Source organism: Terrapene carolina, unplaced genomic scaffold, assembly GCF_002925995.2.
Source record: "Terrapene carolina triunguis isolate 2854851 unplaced genomic scaffold, T_m_triunguis-2.0 Scaffold68, whole genome shotgun sequence".
Lineage (NCBI taxonomy): Eukaryota > Metazoa > Chordata > Testudines > Emydidae > Terrapene > Terrapene triunguis.
Window position 1 is genome coordinate 21,529,681 of NW_020664419.1, and position 22,548 is coordinate 21,552,228.

The 22,548-nt window shown below is 43.6% G+C and overlaps 1 protein-coding gene across 4 annotated transcripts in view; it reads right to left on the minus strand.

Annotated features, from left to right (window-relative positions):
• Positions 1 to 22,548, minus strand: part of SRPK2 (SRSF protein kinase 2) — a 259,374-nt gene that overhangs the window by 183,122 nt on the left and 53,704 nt on the right. The window lies entirely within an intron of this gene.

The following is a 22,548-nucleotide window of genomic DNA, read 5'->3' on the forward strand; positions in this document are numbered from 1 at the left end:
TTCATTCCAAAAGCCCTGAAAAATATGGCTCTTTGAATTATTTTTGTCACAAAGAATGAAGTATTTAATCACTACTTTAATATATGGATCAGAAATCATAAACAGCATATACTAATATCTGAATTTCTTAAGTTAAGATTACAGGGTGCTCTTTCAAATACACTTTGAAGGCCAAATTTAAATTTACCTTCAATTTTTTATTCCTAATACCTTAATTGCCCCTCCTAATGCTCATAACCAATGAACAGCAACACCCATTAGCCGAGCGGGGCTGATATATAATACTTGTTCTAAAAGAAATGGCCTGACAATGCCATTTAGAACAGAAATATTGAGAGCCAGATCAATTTTACTAACAGACTACTGGGGGGGGGGGGAGAAATACCCCCATACCATCTGTGATTTCTATTTCATGAGATCTCAAAACCAAATACACATGGATGGTTTTAAAAAAAATTTAAGATGATTATGTAGCCAGAAGGTCTATTATTTAAATATTTCAGATGAAAACCAAAGGGTACTATCATAAAATAAAGTTGATTGATTATAAATCTTAAGATCCTATTATAGCAGAGCTGGAAGCACTACCTATATTTAATGTTGTCTGACACTTCCCATTCTAAGACTCTGTTTTCAATTGCTTATAACTTTTCTAAACTTTAACTATTCAGGCTGAAATTTTCCATGTCAGGGATCTGCCTCAGGGTACTGCATTTATGCTTCAGCTGAAAAAAAGTTCAGCCATTTCTGAGCACGAGATTAAGAAAAAGCATGTTTTTCCCATGTTAAAATAAAAACTTACAACCAATTCATTAAGAAGCTCTAGCATTACCATGCTTTGGACCAAGGGCTTGAAATTAAGCAAGAAGTAGGGTGGGGGTCACCTTGCTGTCTGGGATGTGTCTTTTGCTTTCCCCAAACTGCACAAATTTGGCTAAGTTATAAGCCTCCAAAAAGTCTCAGTTTACACATGCTCAGTAGAGGATTATTAGAATTTGGTAGCTAAATTTTCCAAAGTCCCTGTCTGCATTGAGCATACTCCATCATGGGCATTCAGGGACCGAGCATGATTTTCCCTGCTATTGCCTCTCCCAGCCATTAGGGGCCATTCAGGGAGCAAAGATAAGAAATGAGATGTACTTGCATGTGCCCCTGATGTCTCCAGGCAGGAAGAAGGAGGAAGCAACTTGATTCAAATGCAAAGGGGTGAGCAGCAAAGGGGAGGGAGCTGCAGAAACCAGACGGGAGAAAAGAATTGAGAGGGGCAGGAGCCACATGCAACAGAAGAGGCGGAGGAGCTGAAGCATAAGGTTGGACAGAAGTGATGAAGGGGGTGGTAGGAGCAGGCAGTGTGGGAAGGGAAGCAGGAGCTGGGATACACAGGAGCAGAGAAGGACAAGAACTGGGACCTGTGCAGGAGATAGAGAGGAGCAGAGATGGAGGAGGGCAGAAATCAAGATGTGGGAGTATGGATAGGAGCAGAGGGAGGAGGGACAGGATCCAACGGGGACAGGGACAGGAGTGTTGGGATGGGGCATATTGGAGCAGAGACAGGCTGAGGAGGGGAAGAGGGAAAGCAGGGGCACAAGGATCTAGAACCATTAGAGAACCCTTCCGGACAGAACCTGGATTGAACCCAGGAGTCCTAAGTCTCTACACCCCTCTGCTGTCAGCAAACAGAAGTGAAATCCACTGGCAAAGCATGTGTCTCAATCCCCTCTAGTGGCTGGTCCACATAGAGGACAAGAAAACAGCCAACTACTTCTACCACTCTGTTAGCTCAAGTGGTAGAGGTCTCTCTACACTATGGATCTGAAGGTCCAAAATCTGCTGATGACTCAAGCTGGGAATCAGTATGGTTCCATATTGCAGAATTTCTGTTTTTCCAGTTTGTTTAAAAACAAAATAAAAATACACACCTGAGGAGATGACAGCCAAAAATCTATGTTAAAAGAACATCAGATTACAAACTCAAGCGCTCAAGCTAGAAAATGCCAGAATTCAGGTTGCCTGTGCAATCTTAATTTGGTCCCCATTCATTATATGCATATTCATTATGATACAGACTCATGTCACATACTTTGCCGCCCCCCACCCCAAATGGATAGTGCTCTGGGAATGAATCATGGTGGTGTAATGAAGGAGGCGGTTATCTATAGGACTGCTGACTCATTTGTTGCAGAAGTTGGAAGGTAAGTAGTGACTGAGGCAGGGGACCGCAGGAAGAGAAAGGATGGTCTTATGGTTAAAGAAGTTGAATGCCACACTGGATAATTAGATTTTACCCCTGCCTCTGCCACACAGTCCCTATGTGATGCTGAATAATTCTCTTAAACTAAAATGTTCACAGCTGTCTACTAATTGTGTGTTCCCCATTTTGTGGGTGCCCAACGTGAGACACCTGGGGTCAGATTTGCAGAAATGCCAATTACTACAACTGAAGTCAACTGGAGCTGTGCTTTGAATATGTAAAGTTCTATAAAAAAAAAAAAGGATAAGTATTCTGAAAAAAATAGACTATAAGTATTTCAAGTTGGACACCCAAATTTAGTGGACATGGGTCAATTTTGCCCCTACTATCTCTGTGGCTCAGTTCCCCAGCTGTAAAATGCGGATAATACTATTGTTTAATCTTACAGAGGTGTTGTTAAGATAAATTAATTAGTATTTTCTAAATCACTCAGACAGGAGGATGAGAGCACCATAAAACACCCAATCAAAAATAACACCTGGGGCCACAAACTGAATGAGGAGGACAAAAAGAAATTTTGAATATCTACCCATTAACTGAATGAGGCAGGAGTCCTGCAAGGGAAACAAACAGTAAATGATCAAGTAATTAAAGACTATACAGTAACTCCTCACTTAACATCGTCCCAGTTAACGTTGTTTCGTTGCTGATCCATTACAGAACATGCTCGTTTAAAGTTGTGCAATGCTCCCTTATAATGTTGTTTGGCAGCTGCCTGCTTTGTCCACTGCTTGCAGAAAGAGCAGTCTGTTGGAGCTAGCTGGGGGGCTTGGAACCAGGGTGGACCGGCAGCTCCCCTAAGTTCCCTGTGGGCAGCCTCTCCCCACTGCCATGTGCTGCTCCTGCCCTCTTCCTTGGAGCTGCTCGTGGGAGCCTCCTGCCCACTTTGTGGAGGGGTGCTAATGTCAGGGTGTCCCGCTCCTGCTGCCTCCCGCTCCTTTACCCCTTCTCCACAGAGCTGGGGGGGGGGAGGGGAGACAGGGCTCAGAACTGAGGGAGCTTGCTGGCAGCAGCTGCTGTCTCAACTTGCTGATCTACTTAAAAAGGCAGTGTATTTAGAGTGGGGTCAGTGTATTTAAAGGGGCAATGCACGTCTCTCTCTCTCTCTCTCACACACACACACACACACACACCCCGTGTGTGTCTCGGTCTCTCCCTCTCTCCCCCCCCCGGTGTGTGTCTCTGGCTCTCTCACACACACACATGGTGTGTGTCTCTGGCTTTCTCTACCATGCTGTGTCTCCTCCCTCCATTCGTGCTGCCTTGTAGAGTGTGAGGCTACATTAATAACAATGTGTTAACCCTTGAGGGCTCAGCCGAGTGCTAGTTCATCATTTAGCAGTAAGGCATTCCCTGGAAAATATCCCACCTTCTGACTCCACCACCTCAACCAAGCTTCACAATCATAATTGCTGTGTACAATATTAAACTGTTACACTGTGTATATTTTTTATTTTATATATATATATATACATATATAGTCTTTTGTCTGGCGAAAAAAAATTCCCTGGAACCTAACCCCCCACTATTTACATTAATTCTTATGGGGAAATTGGATTCGCTTAATATCACTTAGCTTAAAGTAGCATTTTTCAGGAACATAACTACAACGGTAAGCAAGGAATTACAGCAAGTCAATATAATTTGGGGTTTACACCTGAAAGGAGGTGTGCACATGAGTGCTGAGTAAATTCCCGAGCTGAGTCCTCCCACACAGACTGATTTCAGTCTGTGTCTGCAGCTGGGTGTGGCCTTACCTGTGTGTGTGCTAGAGAAGTCTAGTGGAATGGACGGGCTCAGTGGGACCCCAGTATATCAGGTGGCATCCTGGACGGGGGGGGTCCAAGCCATCACACTCTTTATGACAGACCTTAACATATTTGAAGACTGATATCAAGTCTGACTTTTCTCAAGACTAAATATTCCCAGTTTTTTAACCTTTCCTCATAGGCCAGGTTTTCTAAACCTTTTATCACTTTTGTTGCTCTCCTCCGGATTCTCTCCAATTTGCTCACATTTGTCTTAAACTGTGACACCTAAAATTGGACACAGTACTCCAGCTTTGGCCTCACTAGTACCGAACAGAGCGGAACAGTTACCTCCAGTGTCTTACATATCACACTCCTGGTCATACACCCCAAAATTATATTAGCCTTTTTCATAACTGCACCACATTGTTGACTCATATGCAATTTGTGATCTACTATAACCCCCAGATCCCTTTCTGCTGTACTACAAACTAGCCAGTTATACCCCATTTTGCATTTGTGCATTTGATTTTTTTTCCCCTAACTGGTCATGCTTTGCAGTTGTCTTTACTGAATTTCATCTTGTTGATTTTGATCCAGTCTCCTATTTATCAAGGCTATTTTGAATTCTATTCCCATTCTCCAAAGTGCTAGCTACCCCTCCCAGGTTGGTGTCATCCACAAATTTCATAAATATATGCTCTACTCCATTATCCAAGTGATTAATGAAAATATTGAAAAGTACTGGACCCAGGACACCCCACTAGATACAGCCTCACAGTTTGACAGGGAACCATTGAAAACTACTCTTTGAACATGGTTTTTCAATCAGTTGTGCCTCAACTTTATAATAATTTAATCTAGTACACATTTTCCTCGTTTAATTTAGATATCAAATTAAATTTATTTTATGCTGTCTGTATTGAAAATTAATAACCATTGTAAAAATTATTGGGAAGAGGAGAAGGAAGCTGGAGATTTTGACAGCTGAGTAGGAGACAGTTGGGGCTTTAGCAGCAAGTAAGAATGAGCAGTGATTTTTGTATGCAGGAGACAGTGGAGTCTTAGGGCCAGTCTGCACTGAAAAGTTATATCAACATAGCTACATCTCTCAGGGGTGTGAAAATTCTACTACCCGATAGACACAGTTAAGTCAGCCTAACTCCCCGTATAAACATCACTAAGTTGACAGAAGAATTCTTCCATTAACCTAGCTACCACCTCCTGGGGAGGTGGATTACCTACAGCAATGGGAGAATCCCTCCCACCATTGTAGTAAGTGTCTACACTGAAGCGCTACAACAACACAGATGCAATGCTGAAGCTATGTCACTGTAGCGATTCAACTATAGACATAGCCTTACTGGGGAAGAACATATAAACTCCCCCTTTTGGATAAAGGTGAAAGTGACAAATCTGGAAGAGGAGGCAGAATTAATATACCACCCTCAAACCTCTGACAACTAAGTATCTCAATATCTGCCATCATGTGCAATGACACGTAAGCAGAAATCGCATTTTGTTCCTGCTAACATGGTTAAATAATTCATTATTGATTAAGTTAAAACTTAAATTAACATCATTGAGTTTCAGAGTCAACTCTCTTTGGGATAAATGAAAGCAGTTCATGCTTCTCTCACAGCTATTGTCTCAAGTTGTCTCCAGATTTAGGCACACATCACTGTGTTGTTTCACATGTGGTTCACATTCTGAAGATTAACACTGCGGGAGAATTTTCTTTTTAAATGAAAGCTTAGATTCTAGACCACAGTGATGCCACCAATTTTTAAACAGCCATTATGCACATCTGCTATGCTATCAAACCTTCTGAAACCAGAGCTCTCCCACCACTTTTTTAGCCATCATTCTAAGATAAACCTTAGGAGAACAAATGAGCTTTCCAATGCAAGTCAAAGGACAAAAAATTAGAGAGACAATTAAACACAGCAGCCAACATAAATATAGTACTAACAGGTAGGCCTGGTAAGCCAGTTTACTGAGCTGTCAAATAATGTCAAATGACCAATCAACTGATCGCCTATTCTTTAACCAGTCAAATATTGTCAAATATTCCAGCAAGAATGCCCTGGTGTAGGTGGCAGCCTATCTTATGATCGTATCATGGTGCTATCTGTTAGCAAGCCTACTTAAATGTCTTGATCACTCATTTTACTACCATCTGTTGGGAAAGAGGCAAACTAATTGAAAGCTGAGCATCTTGACTGGCAGGAGTATTCTAGAACAAAGTGTATGTATATATGTGTATATATATATATATATATATATCTTTATTTGTATGCTAGACCATCAATGTAAATGGCAGTTTACAAAACAAATTAAACGACATGGCTCCTGTCATGAAGATTTTACAATCTAAACTGTAACTGGAAGAAATTAACTCAGAAGTGCGTGGGGGGGAGGGGAGAGATGCACAGCCACTAAGTCTTTCCCTTAACAAACAGAAGTTTCACAGTTATTAAACTCCCTCTAACAACTCCCCAACTCTCCACAGAACAAACAACGCACATTAAATGCCCATGTAAATAAACCCCCACTCCTCCCCTCTCAACAAAAATCCCGTTCACAATACACACACAGAGCCAAACCTTGCTGAGAATATAAAAAGTTCCATGCTAATGAGGGGGTGTGCCATAACATTTTTATTGAGGCCCCTCCCTTCCTGATGCTGCTTATGTTTGCTGCAAAGAGGAAGGAGCATCTGCTGCCTGCCCCATGCCCTCCACATGATCAAATAGTCTGTAATAGTACTGGGAGGGAGAGGGCAGCATACCCAAAAACATTTTGACTGGCTGGAATCTTCTGGAACAGCAGCACTTAGAAACAGAACTGAATTTCTACTGACTGGCTGAAATACAAGAGATACTTCATAATATCTTTTTATTTTTGTAATGCTCTCTAGATTAACGACATAATAAATTAGGTAGAGACAGGGAAAACAAAAATAATTTATATGAATTTTTTTTGCTAGACATGAACATGGAAAAACTGTTAAAGCTAAGTACAAGCTCTGTTCTTCCACATACATAACATACGTAGAAAGAATGGAGAAGCACTCGTTGAATTCTTGTGACATATGTCTACTGCTGTCGAATTTAGGTTATTGCAGTCAAACAATAAGAAAGGGAAAACTGGAGGGTGGCTTGGCAGTCACACTGGGCGGTTGCCCACATCGCCCACCCTTAAGGCCGGCCCCACGGAGCAGTGAGTGGCTGGCAGGGCAGCTGATGCCAGAGCAAGCGCATGGATAGCAGAACGAGCAAGGTGCCTTTCCCCCCCGCCAAGGTGGGAGGTGAACTCAAGCAGATGCACCTCTGAACTCTGGGTCTTTACTGACCCAAGACAACAACTGTGAGTGGAGTATGATGGAGGGAGAAGGGAGGTGCGCATTAAAAGAACTTTTGGTTGTTGGACTCAAAAACCTGAGGCAATGTACTCTGGGATGAATGTTTTGCTGATAGTTTTATGTTTATGAATCCTACTTGCAATGTTTTCCCAAATTAATGCCAGGTTATTTTCCTCCTTCTAGTTAAAGTTTCTTTTCTACACTCAGACTCTTTGCTTGTGAGAGGAGAAGTATTGCCTCTTAGAGGTACCCAGGCGGTGGTGTGTAATTTTCCCAGATTACTGGGTGGGGGCTCAATCTGGTTCTGTATTGTATTATTAAGACGGACCCCTGAATATTGAACCCATCTCTTGTTGCTGCTGACGCCACCTGGCAGAAGGGTTACAGTCGCATTTTAAAAGTTTTAGATTTAAGTGTTAACCCTACGTTAATTTCATGGATGACAATGACATCTTTAAAATGTAAGAAATGCAAGTATGAAGAAGAAAACCAAAGTTTTAAACCAGAACAGGAGGAAGATTTTGCATTCACTATTAAAGGTGGCAAACCCCTATGCCTTACCTGCAACGCATCACTCACTCACTACAAAGCGAGCAACTTGAAACGTCACTATGAAACGAATCACAATAACTTTTTGTCTAAATAGCCTCCTGAATCAGAATTAAGGAAAAACAAGCTAACTGCATTAAAATTACACCTAAACAGTCAACAGACACTATTTTTGGTGTTCAGTAAGGAAGATGACACAATAACCAGAGCTAGTTTTATGTCATCGAATATTGCTCATGCTAAATTGCCACACTGTGATGGAGAATTTGTTAAGAAGAATATTGCAAAAGTGGTTGCAATTTTAGATCCAAGTAACACAAAACTTTAAGGACTACTCAAGTAAATTCCAATTTCTCACCACACTACAGAGAGGCATATCTCCCAAATCAGTGCTGATGTTGCAAACAAGATGCAAAACAATCTAAAGAATTCTCTAGCATTCAGCCTAGTTGTCAACGAGTCCACAGATATACAAGATAAACCACAACTAGCGATATTTGTTTGCTATGTTTCCGCAGTTGAATGGACATGAGCAACACATATCGAAGAACACCAGTTACGGAAAAAGGTAACTGTCTTTTCTTCTTCGAGTGCTTGCTCATGTCCATTCAACTTAGGTGACTCCCAAGCAGTACCCCTCAGAGGTGGGTAGGAGTTCACGGACATGTAAATTGCAACACAGCTCTGCTGAACCCAGTGTCATCCCTGGCCTGCTGAGTGATGGCATGGTGGGTCATGAACGTGTGCGCCGAGGACCACGTCGTGGCTCAAGAGATATCCTGGATTGGGAAGTGTGCCAGGAAGGCCGCCGAAGAAGCCTGAGCTCTGGTCGAGTGGGCTCTGATGATCGGCAGCGGAGGGACTCCCGCCAGCTCATAGCAGGTCTGAACGCAAGAGGTGATCCAGTTAGAAATCCTCTGAGTGGACACTGGGAGACCCTTCATCCTATCAGCTGTAGAGATGAAAAGCTGAGTCGACTTATGGAAAAGCTTTGTCCAATCTAGGTAGAAAGCCAGGGCCCTTCTTATGTCCAAAGCATGAAGGCGCCTCTCTTCACCAGTTTCAGGCACCTGGGGGCAGAAGACTGGAATGAAGATGTCCTGGCTCGTGTGGAAAGTAGACACCACCTTGGGAAGGAAGGCCAGAGGGGTCAGAGCTGAACTTTGTTCTTACAGAAGACCGTGTACGGCGGCTCTGAGGTCAAGACTTGCAGCTCGGAGACTCGCCCCCCGCCCCCCGACGTCACCGCCACCAGGAAAGCTATCTTCCACAATAAGTGAGACAGGGAGCATGAGGCCAAAGGCTCAAAGGGCGGGGAACCAAACTTGTGGGAAAAGTCTCTCAAGACCTCTGAGGAACCTGACCATCATGAAACGTGGAAATGGCCGCCAGATGCACTCTGACAGAAGAATATGCCAGGCCCTGGTTCCTCAAATGAAACAGGTAGTCTAAAATCGACTAAACCAAAGAATGCGAAGAAGAGATGCCCCATTCGGCCGCCCAGCAGGAGAACCTCGTCCACTTTGCCAGGGAAGTCTGTCTAGTCGAGGGCTTTCTACTCTCGAGGAGGACCTTCTGGACCCCTTCCAAACAGGCCTGTTCCTCAGGGTTCAGCCATGCAACATCCACACCGTGAAGTGGAGGGACGCAAGGTTGGGGTGCAAGAGTTGATCGTGATCCTGTGACAGCAAGTCCGGTCGGTTCGGCGGGCTGTCTGCCAGCCTCAATAACGTCCCAAACCAGTGCTGGTGAAGCCACGCCAGGACGATCATGATCACCTGAGCCATGTCTCTCTTGATTTTCGCTAGGACCTTGCTGATGAGTGGAATCAGAGGGAACGCGTACATCAGGCTTCCTGCCCACAGCAGGAGGAAGGCATCGGAGAGGGAGCCCTTGCCCAGACCCCATGTGGAGCAGAACGTGTGGCACCTCCTGTTCTGCCTGGTGGCGAAAAAATCCACTTGGGGAGTTCCCCACCTCTGGACGATCATGCCTGCTACCTCTGGGTGGAGCACCCACTTGTGGTGAGAGGATAAGTCCCTGCTTATGTGATCCACTAGCATGTTCTTGGCACCTGGGAGGTGACACATTTCTAGGTGAATTCCATGGTCAATGCAGAAGTCCCAGAGACTGAGTGCCTCATGGCAGAGGCTCACACTCCCCCTTGTCTGCTGATGTAGAACATTGAGGCTGTGTTATCCATCAAGACTCTGACCACTCTGCCTGACAAGTGAGGCAGGAAGACCATGCATGCCCTGTGTACCATCCTGAGCTCTTTGACGTTTATGTATAGCGTCATTTCCTCTGCGCCCCCCAGCCAAGGTCCAAGGCATCCAAAACCAACTTGACTGAATGAGGGGTGCTGTCGAAGGGAACTCCTTCCAGGACTTTCCCGGGGCTGGTCCACCATCGCAGCGAGGGAAGTATCGTTGCGGGGATGGTAATGACCTTTTCCAGGTGGTCTCTGGACTGGGAGTAGACCGTTGCCAGCCATTGCTGCTGGGGTCGCATCCGGAGCCTGGTGTGGTGTACCACATATGTGCATGCTGCCACGTGACCTAGGAGGCACAGGGGAACCCAGGCAGTGGTCAGAGGAAACGCAAAGACTTCCGCGATGAGGTCCGTCAATGCCCTGAATCTCTCCAGTGGCAGGAAAGCCCTGATGCAGGTAGATGAACTCTATCCTCTGTACCAGAACTAACGTGGATTTTTTGTAGTTTACCAACAAGCTGAGGCGACAGCAAGTGGCTAACAGCATCGTGACATCCCTTTGGACCTGAGACCTGGAGCTGCCATTGACTAGCCTGTCGTCGAGGTATGGGTAGATCTGGATACCCCGACATCTGAGATGAGCACCCACCACCAACATGCACTTGGTAAATACCCACGGTGCTGTCACTAGGCCAAACAGGAGGACCGCAAACTGATAGTGGTTGGGACCTACCGTAAATCGAAGGAAGCGTCTGTGTCCCTCAAATATGGCGATGTGAAAGTAAGCATCTTTCAGATTGAGGGCGGCGTACCAGTCTCCCGGATCCAGGGAGGGGATGATGGAGGCCAGGGAGACCATGCGGAACTTCAGCTTCGCTAGGAAGCGGTTCAAGTCTCGCAGGTCCAGGATAAATCACAGACTGCCTTTGGCCTTTGGGATTAAAAAGTAACGGAAACAGAAACCCTTATTCCTGTACTCTGGAGGAACGACCTCCACCACACCTAGCTGCAGTAAGCCCTCTACCTCCTGCGTGAGGAGACTCTCGTGAGAAAGGTCCCTGAAGAGGGACGGGGAGGGGGGGTAAGAAGGAGGGGTAGAAAGCAACTGAAGGGTGTAACCCCCGCACCACTGTACTGAGGACCCATTGGTCTGATGTTACAGATGCCCATGCAGGAAGGGAAGGAGAAAGGCGGTTGGCAAAAATAGGGGAAGAAGGATCCTGGGAACAGTCCGGTAGGTTGCCCTTGGGCATACCCTCAAAACGGGCGCTTGGCCGCCTGATTATTGCGGGTTGAGCTCAACTGAGAAGCCTGCGAAGGCTGGTGGTTAGGATGCCACTTGTAGCCTCTGGATTTCTTATGGAGAGGCTCCTGGTGAGGGTGGCTCCCCTGGCCCTGAGGCTGCTATGGCTTGAACTGCTTGCGGGCAGGGCTGGGCATATACAGGCCCAACGTTTTAAGAGTCGTGTGGGAGTTCTTGAGGCCATGGAGCTTATTGTCCGTCTGTTCCGCAAACAGGGCTTGCCCATCGGGGCCAGTTTCAGTGACAACAATGTAGCTGGTACCACTGGTACCAAAGCTTGTCCTGCCATCATAGAACCTCGCTCCAAACCAGGACTGGATCCTGAGCGGTTGCTCCCAGGTGATCAGGACAGAGCGGAACAGTGGCTCTGCCCCGACCGATGCAGTCACTCCGCCTGGAGTCCGATCTGGAATGGGGTCTTGGGGACCGGTGGCTCTCGACGGATCCGCAACGGCCCAGAGCCGGCGATCTATGTCTCGCAATTGACGAATGGTACCGGGATGAGGAGCAGGATCAGGAGTCAGAACGGACCTGGTGCCAGGAAGCGCCTGCACACGGTGATGCCCTCCTAGGAGATTGGTGACAGTCTGAAGAATGGTAGCGTCAATCCCTCAATAGGTCCCTGGAGCGGTACCGTGGTCTCTGAGATACCAGGTGCTGGGACTGGTACTCCTGCTGGGGGGCACATGCCTCCAGAGGTCTGTGCCCGGTCGCCGGCGAGCTGTGCCTCAAGCTTCTCTGCCCATGCCCAAGGCCCGGGGACTAAATGGGGCTGCACTGCGTCTGCCTTTCACAGTCAGAGGCATGGCGGCTACGGGAGGGCAAGCGCTGGTGGGACGTCCCCCACGACGGGGAACGGTGCCGCTGAGGTGGGGACCATGGCGGTCAGAACACAGGTTTACCCCGTGACCGGGGAACCGCAGGAGGTGTGGGCAGCACCGGGAGGGACATGATCTTCTGCACCACCTGCAGGGCCTCCGGCGTGGACAGTACCGAGCTGACAGAGGCCTCAGCCACTATCCAGGGTGGCCAGCAGGGAGCAGCCTGTGCTACACCTCTTGGGCCCGAGATCCCAACGGGGTTGAAGAGTTCCCCGGCCTGAGACCTTGCTTGCATCCAGTCTTATCCTTTCCCTTGCGGGAGGTTGGAGACCGACCTTGCACCATTTTCTTGGGCTTCTTGGTCAGAGCCATGGATGGGGACCGGTGCCAGCCAGTGGACTGTCCCGGTGGGGCCCTGTGTACTGAGGTCATGGTGCTCGGCACCGAGTCGGAGTCGGTGAGGGCTGACTCCATAAGGAGCACTCAAACTAATATCACGCTCCTTCTTAGTCCTTGGCTTGAAGGACTTGCAAATTTTGCACTTTTCACTAATGTACCCTTCACCCAAGCAACACAGACAGCTGCTGTGTGGATCACTAAGCTTCTTGCAGCAATCACAGGGCTTAAAGCCTGGGGACCGGGGCATGCCCCATCCCGAGGCAAAGTCCCATTTGGGACCTACGAAGTCTCTAACTATAGCTATGGGATTTACTAACACTAACAGAAAACTATATACACTATAATACAAGAATTACGAGTTCGTACGAACGAGAAAGCAATGGCGCTAGCTGAAGCAGCAACAGTTCCAGCACCGTCACTGGCGGCAAGAAGGAACTTAGGGTGGGGGGAGCCAGCGGTTCCCTATATATTGCGGCATATGCGCGTCACTCCAGGGTGCGCCAGAGCCGGTCCCCTACAGATACTGCTGAGGGGGAAAACTTCCAGCACCAGTGCATGTGGCGAGCACACACACCTAAGTTGAATGGACATAAGCAAGCACTTGAAGAAGAATCACAGTTACTGTAGGGTAAGTAGCCGTTCTTTCTTCTTTGACTATGTGTCAGGGTGGATCCCACTGCAGGTAACTGGCAAGCAGTATCCTCCTTGGACCATGGAAGTAAGGAGTTCCAGCTGTATCGGTCAGTCAAAAGATATTGAAGTACTGCTCTCCCGAACTCGGCATCCAACCTAGTGCCATATCAAGGGCAAAATGTTTAACAACATTCAGTGGATTGCTCTATGTTGACAACTTGCAGATCCCAGAGACTGGCATAGCTCTGAAGCAGATGGAAGTGGCTGCTTGTGCCCCGGTGGACTGTGCCTTGACATTGAGATAGGGTGAGTCTCACCAGCCAGGTGGAAATGCACTGTGTGATCCACTTGGAGATTCTCTGTGATGAGATGTGTTGGTCTTTCAATGAGCCAGATATGGCCACAACAAGGCAGAGAGTCATGCTGCAAGGTTTGGTCCTGTTAAGGTAACAGAGCAAAGCTCTGGATATATCCAAAGTATGCAGTTTCTTTTCTCCCAGCACTGAATGTGGCTTCGAGAAGAAGACTGGAAGGCAACTAATTGGTTTAGATGGAATTTCAAGATCACCTTAGGGATGAACTTGGGACTCTCCGTGTACCTTATTTTGAAGATTAACTGTTTGTAAAACAGATAGAAGAGGAAAAGCACTGTATATTTCCAAATATCACCACGGTTCTGTTTTTTTGTTCCTGCTAGAAGTTGCTGTCCTATTAGAGTGCAAAGTTGTTTTTCTTAAATGTCTTGTAACTGCTAAGTGATAGAATTTATATGTGAAAGTTTATTCCTACTTTCTCTTTCTACTTCTCAAAAAAAGTGAAGGAGATATGGCTAACTATGCTAAAACGAATTACAATTGCCTCACAAAGTTTACATGATTATCCTTCAGTCCTCCACACTGTCCTGACTGTAACCAGTTGCCTTTATTACTAACAAAGTCATTTTACATGGCCTTTACTTTTGGGGCCTACAGATTTAATCATTGGCTAAAGAAGATCATAAGATTTGAGGAAGGGGTTGGAATAGGGTCAGGGATGGGGCAGAGTTGGGGTGGGGACTTTGGGGAAGGGGTTGGAATGGGGGCGGGGAAGGGGTGGGAAGAGGTGGAGCATGGGCGGGGCCTCATGGAAGGGGTGGAGTGGAAGTGGGGCCAAGGGCGGGTGCTTTTGTACCTTTATATGAAAAGGTGTCAGTGATGCGGCCCTTGGGCCAATGTACTAGTCCTCATGTGGCCCTCGTGGTGATTCGAGTTTGAGATCCCTGCTGTAGAATGACAAATTTAATCACAGCTTTTGAAAAAAATGTAGATTTGATTCAGTCAAACTAACTCAGCCAGACACATGTTAACTCCAAGGATTAACAGACTGGCTATGAAAAAAAAACTTGTATATGCTCTAATTCTGTCTCTCCCAGTAGATGATGCTACGTGATTAACCCCAAAAGACTGAACTGGGGCAAGGTTTCTTAGATAAATGTTACAACTCCAAACCTCAAGAGATCAGAATTCCCCTTTAATCAATTTTTTCACAAATACAATACAGATGATTTCTTTTAAAAAATCATGAGATTAAAAATTCTCATAGTAAAACATTTTATTTTAGACTTTTTCCCCTCTTAGATTCATCACAGACTGCTATCTAATCTGTCCTATTCAGATTTTTTTTTATTGTGCCCATCACCATAGTATCTATATGCCTGCCTTTGGTAAATGAATCTATGTTAGGCTTCCATATTGCATCTACCACAGTGATATTTTTATGTTGCACAAAATTAAGGGATATAAAAGCCTAGAACAAAAAGTTGCTTTTCATTCTCCCTTTCTCGAAGGCAGAGGAGCATGACTAGATTTGTCAATTTTTTGTTTTGTTTTGAAGGGGGATCAAATCTGGGAAAAGACTTTATCAAAAAGGTATTTTATAGCTCAGTCTGAACACAGCCAGACTTTGATTCAGTCTGTATATTTTGGCAAGGAGTTCATAGCAAGCGTTACCACTGAAAATTCTTTGTTCACAGTGCCAATAGTAGGAACCTGGGTCTATCCAGCTGCAACATCTTTTGTGAAATGTAGTTGTGCTGGGAGACCAGGAAGGAGGTTAAGAGCATCTCTGAGGTAACTAAATCTCAATAAGCCCCCCTATATACAACTCGCGCCTAAACACCTATACTGCTATTTTTTGCCCCACGGTGTGAGCCCAAGTCAGCTAACCAGGGCTCTGAGACTCACTGCCATGGGTCTTTTTTTGCTGCATAGATGTACTTTTTGTGGCAGCTGCATCCAACCCTAGATTCTGCCATCTGTTCTATATAAATTCTCATACCATACTCATCACTCTAGTAGTTGAGCACTGGTATGCTACTCTTTGTTAGATCCGAATTGTTTTATTTCCTTTCCTAAAAAAAAATTACTGATCAATAAGCAGAATATTTTTAAACTATAAGAAGCTGATTTTTATAGTAAAAAGTATATTAGTGCAAGATAGTTAAAAAGTGAAAATTACTAATTGCCCCAGTAGCAAATTTTAAATAATGCAAGAAACTAGCAATTTTCTAACCAAGTTTCTTGGTGTTTACAGCTTTTAAGATGTAAGAATCTTGGTTTTACATACCATATCAGAAATCACTACAGGCATTTTTCTGCATGCTAAGCTAATCTGTACATTGACATCGGAAGTTATGGTGTAAAAGGAGGCAAGATTTTCATACTTTACTGTATCAAAGAGTTTGGCTAAATGCCTTCCTCGCATTAAAAATGGCATTTAGCCAAAAATCTTTGTCCACAGAATTTCTTTTCTTTCATTCTAATTTTAACTGAATATTTAAAAGTGAAGTTATTTCTATTTCTCATGGAAATAGAAAAGTATTGTGTAGTATCATTAAAAGGAATACATTGTGAAAGGAACTTACTGTACTGGAGTCAATGAAAATAGAAAATATAAATATGATGAAATGCTTCAAATTAGTTAAGAGGATAGAATAAAGCTTTCAGGTCTACAATGAGAGCCATAGATTATATTCTGAATTGCAAGCATACACAAGCATGTGATACAAACAGGCAAGCACATGTCAGAACACCCCTCGGTTACCTCTACTCTGTTCTTTTGAATAAACAGGAAATTGACTTCTGAGAAAAGATATGTATAGGTTGGCTAAGAGATAGGGTGGAGGTGCATCTGAGAACAATCTATAAATTTGCTGACCATAAAATATCAGTTTGTGGAATAATCTCCTGGAGTGGCATGATAGAAACAATAACAATTGGGACATTTACAAATAGTCTGGACAAAGCATGGGAAGACATACTGTGAACAGTTGCCTACAAACAGCTCCTTGTTCAGTGTAGACATTGTGACATGAGAGGTAAGTAATCACCCCTCCTTCTCGTATTGTGCAGTGGCGGCAGTGTGACTTAGGTAGTAAACCACTCCTCCTCTTCTTCACCTTGTTTCTTCTGCTACTTTACAAGTATTTTGTTGAGGCTTCGTCTACACTTAAAAGTTAGATTGACTTAGCTATGTTGCTCAGGGCTATGAAAAATTTCACACTCTGAGCTCTGTAGTTATGTCGACCTAACCCCAGTGTAGAAATGGCTAGGCCAGGGCTGCCCAGAGGGGAGGGCAAGTGGAGCAATTTGCCCCAGGCCCCGGGCCCCACAGGGGCCCCCATGAGAATATAGTATTCTATAGTATTGCAACTTTTTTTTTATGGAAGGGGCCCCCAAAATTGCTTTTCCCCAGGCCCCCTGAATCCTCTGGGCGGCCCTGGGCTAGGCTGATGGAAGAATTCTTCCACAGACCTAACTACTGCCTCTGAGAGAGGTGGACTAACTGTATAGACAGAAAAATCACTTCTGTTGATGCTGGAAGCATCCAATCGCTACAGCGACATAACTGCAGCACCATAGCTGTGCCACTGTACTAGCTGTAGTGAGACATGGCCTGAGCGATAGTACTGAGACACACACATCCTTTGCTCCGCTCACCCAGCCCCCACTGCTCTACTCCATTTCCACCTTGTGATCTTCCTCAATTCATAACACTAACTGTTAAACAGAAGTGAGTCAATAAATTATGTCAAATATGCATGTCTGTACACATATATCCCTTCTTCTCTAAACAGACCAAAGGATATTTAGCACCTAGAATTTTTTTTTGGCAGGATGTCTCAAAAAAATAAATAAAGCTTTTTAACAATGTTACAGTCATGGTTTTGGAAGCTGGTAAGATTTATCAAGATCAAGGGTTTTTCTTAGAAACTTGTTTAAAACAATATGAAAGGTTGTATAGACTGTCAACAGTTACAACTGAAGAAGGAATTATTAAAAACTTAAATGTTTTTTTGTCTGGTTTGTTTAATATTAAAACAAAGATATTCCAACAGACATCAAAAGCAAGAAAATACAAAGTTACAGTTGCTTCCCCTTGGTATTTCAAGGGTCTCAGTGCAACAAGTGATCTTTCATGCTGTATCTACAGTATGTCATTTTATAAGTGTAGCAGACTTTCATTTACAGAAACAAAATTAAGTAAAATCAAAGACACTGTAACAAATAAAAATGCCATCTTCTGAACTATTCCCAGCTAGTCCCACTATCTTCAACCCATAACACGTATCTGCATTTTCAGTCAAAAATGCTGTGTTGGCAATCAGTTATCTCAAGTTACAACAGCACTAGAAAGTCTTGTCTAGGCAAGGCCTAAGGGTAGTTCCCCTGGCTCCTGCTACTCTGAAGGTTGCATGCTCCAAAGGCAGTCACATAAAACTATATTCACATGTGGTTTTTTAATACTGCTACTTTTATTTTAACTAAGTCAGCTTCCTCTAAGGAGGATAGACATATAAAGAAAATTAACTATCTACAGCATTTAGCACCAGTAATGGATTATACGTATATGTTACCAAAAAAGGGAAAGAAGAAATGAAGCAGAAATATTGGAATAATCAATATTTACATACATACAAGAATAACAAGGTAATATTATTTGGAATTACAAACATTACCCATATACCCATCTACAATTTTTAATAATAATTAGAATAATCTAATAATTTCTTCATAAAAACAGATTCCTCTTACATCTAACATTTATCTTGAGAATCAGGGTAGAGAAGATAAGGGGAGGCAATAGAGTCCAGAGAATGATGGGAAAGTGAAGTGGACTCCATGTGGCATACATGGAGGGACAAAAGAGAACTCGCAGGCATGGTTAAGGGAGAAAGGAAAAGTGAGAGGGAAGAGAGAGAATAAGATGATGTTGTTGGGGTGGAGAGAGAGAAAGAGTAGATGGGACGTGCTGGGGGAGAAAAGGTGCATTGGTGAAGTGCGAGTGGATCTTTTGAAAGGACACAGAAAGAGATGAAACAAAGGTAGAGTTGTCCTCACCCACAACTATTTCACATTTGGGGACAATATATACCTTCAAGTCAGCAGCACTGCTGTGGGTACCCACATGGCCCCACAGTATGCCAACATTTTTATGGCTGACTTAGAACAACGCTTCCTTAGCTCTCGTCCCCTAACACCCCTACTCTACTTGCGCTACATTGATGACATCTTCATCATCTGGACCCATGGAAAAGAAGCCCTTGAGGAATTCCACAATGATTTCAATAATTTCCATCCCACCATCAACCTCAGCCTAGATCAATCCACATAAGCAGTCCATTTCCTGGACACTACTGTGCTAATAAGCGATGGTCACATAAATACCACCCTATACCAGAAACCTATTGACCGCTATACTTACCTACATGCCTCCAGCTTCCATCCAGGACACACCACACGATCCATTGTCTACAGCCAAGCTCTAAGATACAACCACATTTGCTCCAATCCCTCAGACAGAGACAAGCACCTACAAGATCTCTATCAAGCATTCTTAAAACTACAATACCCACCTGCTGAAGTGAAAACACAGATTGACAGAGCCAGACAAGTACCCAGAAGTCACCTTCTACAAGAGAGGCCCAACAAAGAAAATAACAGAACACTACTAGCTGTCACCTTCAGCCCCCAACTAAAACCTCTCCAGCGCATCATCAAAGATCTACAACCTATCCTGAAAGATGATCCCTCACTCTCACAGATCTTGGGAGACAGACCTGTCCTCGCTTACAGACAACCCCCCACCCTGAAGCAAATACTCACCAGCAACCACCTAACCCAGGAACCTATCCTTGCAACAAAGCCCAATGCCAACTCTGTCCACATATCTATTCAAGTGACATCATCATAGGACCTAATCACATCAGCCATACCATCAGGAACTCGTTCACCTGCACATCTACCAATGTGATATATGCCATCATGTGCCAGCAATGCCCCTCTGCCATGTACACTGGCCAAACCGGACAGTCTCTACGCAAAAGAATTAATGGACACAAATCTGACATCAGGAATCATAACACTCAAAAACCAGTAGGAGAACACTTTAACCTGTCTGGTCATTCAGTGACAGACCTGCGGGTGGCAATTTCGCAACAGAAAAGCTTCAAAAACAGACTCCAACGAGAAACTGCTGAGCTGGAATTGATATGCAAACTAGATACAATCAACTTAGGCTTGAATAGGGACTGGGAATGGCTGAGCCATTACAAACATTGAATCTATCTCCCCTTGTAAGTATTGTCAGGTTTCAGAGTAGCTGCCGTGTTAGTCTGTATCCGCAAAAAGAACAGGAGTACTTGTGGCACCTTAGAGACTAACAAATTTATTAGAGCATAAGCTTTCGTGGGCTACAACCCACTTCTTCGGATGCTTGTAGCCCACGAAAGCTTATGCTCTAATAAATTTGTTAGTCTCTAAGGTGCCACAAGTACTCCTATTCTCCTTGTAAGTATTGTCACACTTCTTATCAAACTGTCTGAACTGGGCTACCTTGATTATCACTTCAAAAGTTTTTTTCTCTTACTTAATTGGCCTCTCAGAGTTGGTAAGACAACTCCCACCTTTTCATGCTCTCTGTATGTGTATATATATCTCCTCAATATATGTTCCATTCTATGCATCCGAAGAAGTGGGCTGTAGCCCACGAAAGCTTATGCTCAAATAAATTTGTTAGTCTCTGAGGTGCCACAAGTACTCCTGTTCTTTTTGCGGATACAGACTAACACGGCTGCTACTCTGAAAGGTAGAGAGTGTGGGGTATTGAGAAAGGGGGACTAGGATAGGAAGATAAAAGATAGAAACTTTTAAGGAAAGAAGCAAAAGCATGGGATGTTTGTTGAGGACTGGTAATAGAGATCAGCAAGCAAGTGGGGTTAAGAGGGCAGGAAAGAAAGGGGCCTTTGAAAAGTCTTTCGAAAGTTAAGGTGGCCACTCTCTCTCATCATGTCTCCCAAATCCTCATGTTCTAGAGCAGTGGCTCTCAACCTTTCAGGAGTCTCATTTGTCTTGCATAGCCCCAAGTTTTACCTCACTTAAAAACTACTTGCTGACACAATCAGACACAAAAGTGTCACAGCACTCTATTACTGAAAAACTGCTGACTTTCTCATTTTACCACATAATTATAAACTAAATCAACTGAAATATAAATATTGTACTTTCATTTCAGAGTATAATATATAGAGCAGTATCAACAAGTCATTGTCTGTATGACTTTTTGTTTGTATTGACTTAGTTGGTGCTTTTTATGTAGCATGTTGTAAAACTAGGCAAATATCTAGATGAGCTGATGTATTCCCCGGAAGACCTCTGCGTACCCCCAGAGGTACACATACCCCTGGTTAAGAACCACTGTTCTAGAGGTCTCAAAAAAGCATACAAAAGAATTCAAGCTTTGAGCTCTTTTGTGCATCCTGACCATGTAAAATAGGCTTTAAAGTGTCCCCTCCACAAAAAAAAAAAAAAAATCTGATTACTTTATTACATCTGAAATTTAGATTTTTGTCTACCCTGGAATATTCTATAGAAGACTAGCAAATAGAGCAGTAGAATGACATCATAAATACCAAGCAAGCAAAACCTTAGGGATTTTTATTCTGACCGTTTAAAACCTTGTTTGGTAGTTGTTGTTTTGCTAATACTTATTTAAATATAACACTTGGAAGAAAAACTTGCTTTGTTTGTTAAGGATTCAACACTTCCATCCCTTCAGTTAATGGCTGGAAAAGCTCCCAATGCATATCTGAGTCATCAAACCAGTCCTCCAACAACAAGAAAAGGAAGATAAGACTTGACAGTCCTGATATTTCTAAGTGGGGAAAAGCAACAGAGAAATGGCTGAGAGTGAATAAACCTTCAAGCTTCCTTTATACCCAGGGCTTCTGATTTTCTGTTGTACCTGATAAACACAATAAAACACCTCCAATACAAAAAAAAAAATGAAATTCGTGTTTATCCAATACTGGAAAAACACCAGAAATAGTTATTTGTATCTAAGGGCTTGTCTATCCAGAGCAGAAATACAGATTATGGCATATTGGTGAACATTACAAAGACATTGCTTATTACAGTATGTATTACTGTAATGAGTAATGTATATAATATATAATATACATTACTCATTACAGTATATTCAAAGAAAAAGCCCCCAACCCGCCAGATTTTTGGACATCTACATACAACTCAAAAATTGCTAAAAATAATCCCCCCAAAAATTATATTAATAACCTCCCCCCAAAAAAGAAATCCTATTTATAGCTCAAAGAAGCAAAAAGAAAAATAATGGCCCTAAAGAAACAGTAGCAGAATTACTATAGAAAAATTTAATAGAAGAAAAACAAACAGTAAATTTTTCAAAAAAGGATTAGAAATGTATATAAGTAAAGAAAAGTGAATGGAAGAAAGAGAAAAGGAAAGGAGAAAAAAAGCACAAGGATGCAAGTGTAAATTATTTTAAAAATATTAAAAATATAAGGAAAAATTTTATGCTAAAATACACATAGCTGATTTTGCTTAACAGCATGGGACAAATTCATTACTGGTGTAACTTCAATAAATGTGAGAAACCACACAGGGTAAGTTTGGCCCAAGAGATTGTTTAATAAAATATGGAAGCACATACACAGAGAGAGAGAGAGAGAGAGAGAGAGATAAACCCTGATTAACTGACCTCTTAATAAAAAGAAACTCCAGATTAATGATACATCAGTTAGGTCCCCTGTGATTGCACAGACTTCAGCTCTGTGTAACTCTGATGGCCACGCATCAGCTCTGAAGCTCCAAGCATCTGAAATTTCTGGGTATCCAAACCGCTAATTATTCCAAGATTTGAGATGCACTGGAGACCTTTGCAAAACGTTAGTTCATGTTCCCTGCCCTCAAGAGCTT